We start from the raw sequence: 9,615 nt of genomic DNA, 5'->3' as shown, positions 1-9,615 counted from the left end.
TTTGAAAAATATGGCATAATTGATTATGAGCCTTAAAAACCCCATGAAACATTTTTCTTTTTTAGCTACATTTTTCTTGAAACCTTCAACCACGATCAAAATATATCAAATAAGATCAATATAAAAATATATTTAAGGTGGTACAATCTCCCTCGTCACCATATCACATGCAAACTAATAGTTTGGAGCTAAAATTGGTTTCCATTCCCTTTAACTTGAAGTGGGAGTCCATTCATCCTCGTCATCTCTAGTCTCGCTATAAGAACATCCTGCTCAAACTGACTCTTCTCCCCTTAGTTTATAATACTTTGACTTCCTGGTTTTTGCACTTGAAACTCATACGAGTCTAATAAAAGGTAACATCCTTGTTTATGATAAGTTGTATGCATTCACTCCTTTAGGATACTAATGAAGGCACTTTGCTAATGTATCCTCAAATTTTTATATCTTCATATTTGTAAGCACCAAATGTGTAATCACCTTAATATTAGAGAAGTTTATAGGTTTCCAACTCAAAACCTCCAGTGGTGACTTAAAGATTATTTAGGTGGATGGTTATATGTTGATCAAGTAAAATCCAATAGCAACAATTTCATCCCCAAAAATATGGATTTATGTGCTTGTAGGTATAATGTTTGGAACAGTCAGATAATCTCAATGGTTTTGATGATGATAACACTATGATGTAAAGTATTAATCTGAAGTTATGATCATGATGATCAATTTGATTATGCTTGTGATATCATGATATCAAAGTCCATCTCTATAAGGATATCACCTAATGTTAAATAGTTCTTGATGGAATCCCTCATGATCCCTCTCAAGCAATATCTAATGATGTTATTTATCAAATAAATCATATGAAGCCTTATCATATATAAGACTTCAATTCTTAGATGAAGTGTTAAATCAATGATGAATCAAGCAACAGATCTTAAAGCTTCAGAGTTGTGAAAGAGAATAAGTGTGAGCGCTTGCTTGGTTTTGTGTTTGAGTGATCAGTGTATTGTAAAGGTATAAGTGTAACTCCTAAGATATTAAGGCATCTCTTTTACACACACATACACACACACACTTGAAAATAGTTTTAAATTTCTATTTTGCTAAAACACCTAAATATCTCTTGAAACCTACCAAGGTTTATGTTGAGTTGATTAAGAAATACTACATATGTTCCTTTATATAAGAGACAACTCACTTTTTGGATTAATTTAATAATCAATGTTTCTAGTCTATAAACCGACCAAATACATTGGTTATTCAAGGAACCTAAAAAATAAATTGTCTCTTATATAAAGGAATGGAGGTAGTATATCTAATCAATCGGGGATGTTTTTACTTTGTCTAATAGATTAGGGACTTGTTATAAACAATAAGAGAAAGGAAAATTACTTCCTAATCTATTAGAAATACCCCTAATCGATTAAGACACTAGCCATTAGAAGTTTTCCTTTTTGAGAATTAAAATTGTCTTATTTAGAAGCTCATAATAGATTAAGCATGTGGTATAATCGATTATGAGATTTAATCTGTCCCATGAATTATTCCCTTTTTTAGCCAAATCATTTCATATATATATATATATATATATATATATATATATATATATATATATATATATATATATATATATATATATATATATATATATATATATATATATATATATATATATATATATATATATATAAGGTTTCTCCTCATTCTAAAACACACCAAAATTCTAATTGATACTATCATTTTCTTATTTTCTACTCATTTCCTCTCCTTTTTTATATTCTTTCACTAATGTTGCCTTAATGGCTTGTGTGTGAAAAATACTTGTGAGAGTTTGGTTGTACTGGTGGTCGCGCTTAGGTGTTCTTCATCAAGAGTTTAATTCTATTGTTTGATTTATCTTTTGGTTCTTGAGATTATCTTTGTAAAATCTTTATTTAGTTATTAGATTATACTGGTAAAACATATGTTTGGTGTTTGAGATTAACTTGGTAAAGTATTTGTTTTATTCTTGAGATTATCCGACCAAAATCTATCATATGTTGTAATAAGGTTCTTTGGCATATCCTTAAAAGCTCAATATGTTATTTTAGTGGAACTCTGAAGAAGAAATTCTTGTGGAGAAGAGTAGGCCAAGTGGTAATTCGAACCTCTATAAATCCTAGTACAATCTCTATATCCATATCTCCTTACTTTTCGTTGTTTAATTTTCTTTTCTGTGTGAATCATTCTTTTTATTTTGAGCTACTTTATCTCTGTACTATCATAAATTACTTTTCAAAGTATTTTTTTTTAAAAGTTAATCATGATTTTTAAATATCACAATTCACCCCTTCTCACTCATTGGTAACTCATACCCTAATAAAATGCACCTTACCCATTTCAAAATGGTCTTATTCATACGTTCAACTAGGTCATTTTATTGTCATGTTCCATCAACAATTATATGCCTCTTTATACCTTGTTTTCTATAAATTCATTAAACTACTCTGAAATGACATCCATGTTATTGTCAGTTCTTACAAATTTTAGTTTAGTTCCGAATTAATTTTCTATAAGAGTATGTAATTCCTTAAACTTTTCAAATGTGTCATTTTTTTATTTTTCAAAATGTGAATCAATACTTTTCATAATAAATTATCATTTATACTGATAAAACCATAAACCACTTATTTGTTTACCACCCTTGTTGGGCCTCAAAGATCCAAGTGAGCATACTTAAACGATATACAAGAATTATGCATGCTACTCTTAAACTTTAGCAATATCAAGACCCTTGCACACCTTTTTATTATAGAGTCTTGTAGCGGTAAATTCATGACCATTAAGTTATGGATAAACTTAACGTCAATAAAACCAGAGTCGCCACCCCGCTTTTATTGTTTCCAAAGGAAAAGGGAAAAGTACGAACAAAACCCAAAGATAAGAAGTTTTCAAATCAAAACTAATAATATGCCAGAGATTACAGGTAAGTAGGTTGGTTACACAGAGGGAAGGTGTTAGCACCCAAAGTATCCTAGGTACTCCTAGGGAGCCCTTTTTTATGTGTGTATGTGTTTTGGTATAAAATGATATTTGGGAAAAATAGAGTGTGGGGATCAGAAAAGAATTCATTGATTATATTTTTGTGTTTGACAAGACCTTCGGACTTGTGCCTACGTACCAATATAAAAATGAGGGATCAAAACCTCGTAGTTCGTGGTATCAATTTCAAAGTGAGTGGATTGCTTTTAACAAAAATTTAAGTTTAAAAGAGGCACAAAAAGCCTAAAAGAGTTTGAATGAGTGTTAGTTCTTTTTGTCTTTTGAAATTTTAAGTCAAATATGGTTAAGTTCATTTACAAATTTGATTAAGAAAAGAAGTTTAAAAAATGCAATGGCATAAGGCCAAAGTTTATAATTCGCAATAAGGTCTAAGTTTAAAAAACACAAACAAAGAAAATTTTGAAAGAGGGGAGAGATTTGAAATTTAAGAGAACGGGAGGAGATTAAGAGACTAATCATAAGCAAAAATTTAAAAGTTAAGAGTTGAAAAGATCTGACCAGTGGGATGCAATCCAATAGACAAGAGTGTTATATAGAAACCCACTTTCCCTTTGGACTTGGAAATCAAGTAATATCAATACACAAATAGCAAGATGAAGAACAAGGCATCAAATAAAGATAGCCACATCCAAGCTAGCAACTTCATAATCTTCTTCTTAATCTCGCATGTATCAGATGACATACTCCTTGAATGGCTCAGAATAAGGCATTAGACATAGGTTCAAAATAACATTTGCATAAAGACCATGTAGCAGATGAACTCAGGTGGATCTCAATACTTGCATTAAATGAAAGTTCAATTCATAATGTCTTGGTTTCCTAAAAATTGACATTGGCCAAGTCCTTTTGCATAGGGAGTGTTGCCTAATTCTAAGTCCAAAGCTCAGATCAAATCCAACAGTCCACACAAACATTTTTCAGGGTTTTTGTTGTTATTAGGTATTTTGGGGGTCCTAAGACCACAAACACAAACAAGATACACAAACAAATATATACAATTACAATATATGGCTCAAGTGAGCAAAGTGAAAAATGACATAAACATAAACAAGTTAAATGATATGTATAATGGCAAATGATAAATGACTTGAATTTAAGTTGCATAAAGTAAATGACTTGAAATTAAAAGTTAGTCAAATGTTAGTTTATTAGAAGTTAGTGGAGTTTTGCTTTTTTTTGTTGTTTAAGTCATTCTTTGGAGAATACTTAACCCTCTATTCACAAGCATGGATCCTTGAACTAGGACATCTTCCAAAGGAAGAAAAAAAGGCCAAGTCTCCATACAATACCATGAAAGGGGGGAGACTTACAATCTCACTTACTAGAATGTTATGCTTTTGGGTCAAAATTTAGCGTTATGTTAAGCAATCGTAATTGGACTTATGTAGAAGTCACAATTATCTGAGGCCGGGCAATAGAAATTTTAGTGTTAATGCATGTTAGAGATATGGTATAATTAACCACACTCCTAAAACATACCACACTTAAAAAGAAAATGGCAAAAAGGGTGGACATAATCTCATCCATACTTGTATTGGTTTATGAACCAATTAGCCTTAGGATATAGAGATATCATTGCTCAATAGAATGAAGGGGATATAATGGGATTGAAGATAAAGAGGGAGGGGAAATGAGACAAATACAAATTGGTCATGGGAGGAATTTTATCCAATTAAAATCATTCATTCATTATGGGAGATGAAATGTACATTTCATCAATCCCCTAAATTCAATGATATTAATCCAACAAAAGTCAAATCAACCTTGATCAAGGCCCAAATACAATAGTCAAACTTCACAAGTCAATAAAAATGGCTCAACACAATTTATTCACAATTAAACAATTAAAAATAAATTAAAAATATATTAAATTAAATTATGTTTGATCAAAAGCCTAAAATTTCTTCAAAACACCAAATAAATGGCCAAGAGATTCATCCTAGGTCAACGAAGGTCAAAGGACCTTGGACAAAAAAATTCATAATTTTTGGAAAGTCAAAAGTATTTTTAAACAATTAAAAATATGCACAAAAACAATTAATATCATGAAAAATATCAATATTGATCCAAAAAAATAGTTTTAATTCAAAAAATGAAAGAGGAAAATATTTGAATTTTTTTTGTGAAAGTCCCATATTTTTTGGATCAACAATGAAATTAATATGAATTAATGAAAATAAAGTAATAAAAATGAAAAATGAAAAATTCAAAAATACGTGGACCATCTGATCTCCCTCATAATTGAGGTGGCAGATGAAATGGTCCAAAACACGCATTCCATGTGGTCATGAGTCAAACATGCGACAGGGATCGTAATTAGAAGCAACGCTTAAGATTAAAACATTTCAAAAGAATCAGATGGCCTGGATTGATCCAGCGCACCACCGGAGCCCTAGCTCCGACCATCTTCTCCGGTGAGGGTCACCGGACTCGTCCAACCAAAACTCAAAGAAAAATGGAAAATGAGTACACTATTTTAAAGGAAAATGCTCAGGAGCTCGAATTTGGCCTCAATTTTGTCCAATTCCAAGTATATAAAAAGATACATGGATTTGAATTTTAAGGATCATGAACTGAGTTGCTTCGATTTGACCTCAAAGAAACTCAATTTGTTGCCTACATTGGTAGGACTTCAGACAACCAAAAATCAACAAGAATAGTGGAGAATTGAGTGAGAATCGAATAGATGAAAATTCTAAAAATTCACCTTCAATGGAGCTTTAGATTGGCACGATCTTGCTTTCAATTATGCTTGGCCTTGCTTCAGATGCTTGATGGAATAGAAATGGATCAAGGAAACGGATTGACTCTTGGAGTTTCAATCTCAAAACAGTTGGAGATTTGAAACTCGATTTTCAAAGAAAATCTTCAAGCTTATCCTTTAATGGGGAGGGTTTGGAGTTACTGAATTAAAGCTTGGGCATGAGGTCCTTATTTCTGAGCAATGAGGGTCTTATTTATAGGCAATGAGATTGATAATTGCACACTTCCATTTTTGGCAAAAGTTTGAAAATCTCTCTTGCATGCTTGCATGGGCATGTGATAGGCCCATCAAGTGATGCACTTAGGTCCAAAATTGAGTGTAAATCATGCTCAAATCATGTTGTCAAGCCATGCATTCGTGTATGAAAAGTGGAAGTGGAAATCATCCAAATGGTCCTTCAACTTTCACCCGTGCGCAAGTGCCTTATACTTTGTCCAAATGAGATGATTTTGGACTTTTTGGAAAGGTTAGATCAATAGGAACAACTTTCATGTTGAACACTTTTTCATTTTAAGCTTGGATCATGATGAATTTTGACGTGGAAGTTTGGAAAATCAAACATATCAAAAATATTTCTAAGTACCAAGCCATATGTTCACTTCTTCCACCTGAAATAACTTTTCTATGGACCTCAAATGAGACAAGTTCCTTCATAAAAGTTTTCTCTATTTCAAATACATTAAATTTGGTCACAAATTGGACCTCATTTGGATTTATCATGAAGAAGTTATGCATTTTAGAAGTTGAGGAAAATCACTTGTTCAATGGTATTGGCCCAAAATGACCTATAACGTTTCCTCTTGGAACATGCATTTGCAAGTTGAATTTGAACTTCCTCCAAACATGAAAGTTGAAGTAGATATCTTAAATTTGATCATGAAATTTTAATGGATTTCATATCATAAATTGAGAAAGTTATGGTCTTGGGAAGTTGACCTCCAAACTAAGGTTTATACAAAATGACCTATAATCTTTCACCATAAAAAATGACTTTCCAAGCAAAACTAGCTCTTGACCTCAACATGAAAGTTGTTTTTAATGTCATTTATATTAACTTTTCGCTTGGAATAATTTTCATATGACAAAAGTTGTAGGAGATATGGTATAGGGAACCCCAGTTTTGACCAGTTGACTTTCTCTGGTCAACCACCATGGACCAACTTGCTAGATTGATATTTTCTTGACTTTTGGGACTCATGGAGGACTATATATGCATAATATGATGTAATATGAAGCATCCCTTGAAATATTTGATCAATTGTTGAAGAAACTTGTTGAAGAAGTCATAGAAGATACCCAGATGAATGAGGGTTTTCAAGGCAAACTAACTCCAAACTCTTGATGATTTCTTGATCAAAATAACATGTGGATATCATGGGTATCCATACATGAGACTTAGAGCCCATATAAGACAATTTATTGATAGATCTCCTTGCATTGAGGGTCTTGAACCCTACATATGAGCTTGATAGAACATAGGTGAGCATACCCACTACCTACAAAAGAGTTAAACTATACATTGACATATTTTTGGTATTTTGGTAAGTAAATGATAAAAACAAAGTATGACACAATCAAATTATGCTTGGTGATCTCTCCCAATGCAAACCCAATGAATGAGGGGTAAGGAGGATGCCAAGGTGTGATCCCAATGTCAATGCATATGATGAGATGACATGAGGGATCTTAGGGTAAAAATTGGGGTCTTACAAGTCTAACATTTTCACTTTATTTTATCTTGCTAAGAGCATATAAAGTTCATAGACCAACTATTTTTTGTCTCAAACTTGATACCATTAGTGCACTAGAACTCTCATAATCATCCTCATCCTTATTGAAGTGACCGTTTTTATTATAAATGAAATATTTGTACTTTGACTTATCAAAAACCTTGGACTTTGACATAAACACTACTATAAAAGTATATTTCATCATAGTTGGTAATATGATATCACCACGGGTGAAGGACCGTGGTAACAAAGGGTATGATAGGAAGTGTGCTACTTTCTATTATGGTCGAGCGACCATTGTGAAAAACTATGTGTGTCACATTTCACCACTGTCACGACAACCAACCTTGGTGAAATGTCACTAGGTCATGGATTTGATTCTCATTCATACCATGGGTATAAAATATTTGGCGTGCCGCATTTCACCATGGTTGACTGGTACAACCGTGGTGAAATCCTTTATTTTTTTATTTTTTTTTAATTTTGCATATATGCCACTTTTTTTTCTTGTATTGTATACCATATTTTCTACTCCAATAGAATATAAACATATGCACAAATCTTTTTAACAAAACTATACATTATATGTAAGCCCCAAAATGGCTTTCATATAATACCAAAATATCCTAAACATATTGCTAAGATGTTTTAAGTAATCAATGATTTTCTGCCCTATATATCTCAATGAAACAAGATGCCTAATGTGTACAAACGTCTTTCAAGTCTTCTGGTGAGAATGGTGTAGTATCAATTAACATCTATATAAAAATGAAGAAAATGTAAGATCACTTGATTTGAAATATAAAACAAACATTTTTACGGTGAAAATAATTAATATGTTATTGTAAATATGTATATCTTCTCCCAAAAATCAAAAATGTCGGCAGCGACAATGTTTACCATGTATCTTTTTACATAATAACCACACTCGTGCCTTCCTGGTTGTTTCCTCGTCTACAAATCTAAACATTACATTAATATATAACCACACATGAGATAAATAAATGTCAGAAATAATACACTTACTCAAAACGTATAAATTTGATATTTTTTTCTAACCCCGTTAATCATATTGGTTCCTTTCACATCTCTATATATTGAAAACAATTTAAATACACGCTAAGCTAATTACAGAGTCAAAGAAAATATTACTAAAAATATCATAAAATATAAACTTATGTGGAAAGTATGCGTCTATCTTTTGGTTAAGTGGTTTGGCTAAGGAACATAACACAATTACCATATTTTGATGAGGACAAATGATAATCAACTGCCAATAACCACTTAATAAACACGAGCATAATTAGTGATTTGTAAAATATGGAAACTAATATAAGAAAAACCCTAATTTCAAAATTACTAACGAATGAATAAACGGTTCTAAATAATAGACTTTATACCCATCTCTTAATCGTGATGATAAGTATGTTTCAATCAGTTGTTTAGAATTCGATGTAAGTCGCACACTATATGGGTAAAAGAATCCACAAACATCTGATTTATTTAAATATATACAAAAACGACGCATGTACCTAAATGGTTAAACAAATTTCAAAAAATGGAGTGAGTCTTGACATTGAACTTACTTATGTGAACAATTTAAAATTGACATTTGATTAAAATAGAAATTGTACTTACGTGCACCACAATTGTAGTATCTTTCTGTCCAACCACTCTCATTTCCAAATAAAAAGTCCTTTATATCTTTATGTTCAATATAGAAAATATATAGATTTGGATCATGGTCTAATTTAATAGGAATGAGGTCTATAACATCCACGATGAAACATACCAATTTTCTTAATGAATCGTGAGAAGGAACTATCGTCTAATTTTGGCCATGGGAACGGGTGGATGAATAACTTTCTTTTATGCTCACATCATCTAAAACAATTTTTTCATACAATTCATCATCTTTATTTATACTAGGTTGCATCAGTGTCAGTTTCTACATCATATAAAAACAACAGCAACACGCAATGCATATGTCATGTTATAAGACCACAAAACAGACACAACACACAAAATGCAATTTTCACATACCGCATAAAGATCGTTCAATTGTTTCTTGAGAAATTT

This window comes from Lathyrus oleraceus, chromosome 3 (genome assembly GCF_024323335.1).
Source record: "Lathyrus oleraceus cultivar Zhongwan6 chromosome 3, CAAS_Psat_ZW6_1.0, whole genome shotgun sequence".
NCBI classification, from domain to species: Eukaryota; Viridiplantae; Streptophyta; class Magnoliopsida; order Fabales; family Fabaceae; genus Lathyrus; species Lathyrus oleraceus.
Note: the sequence above shows the minus strand (reverse complement) of the source record.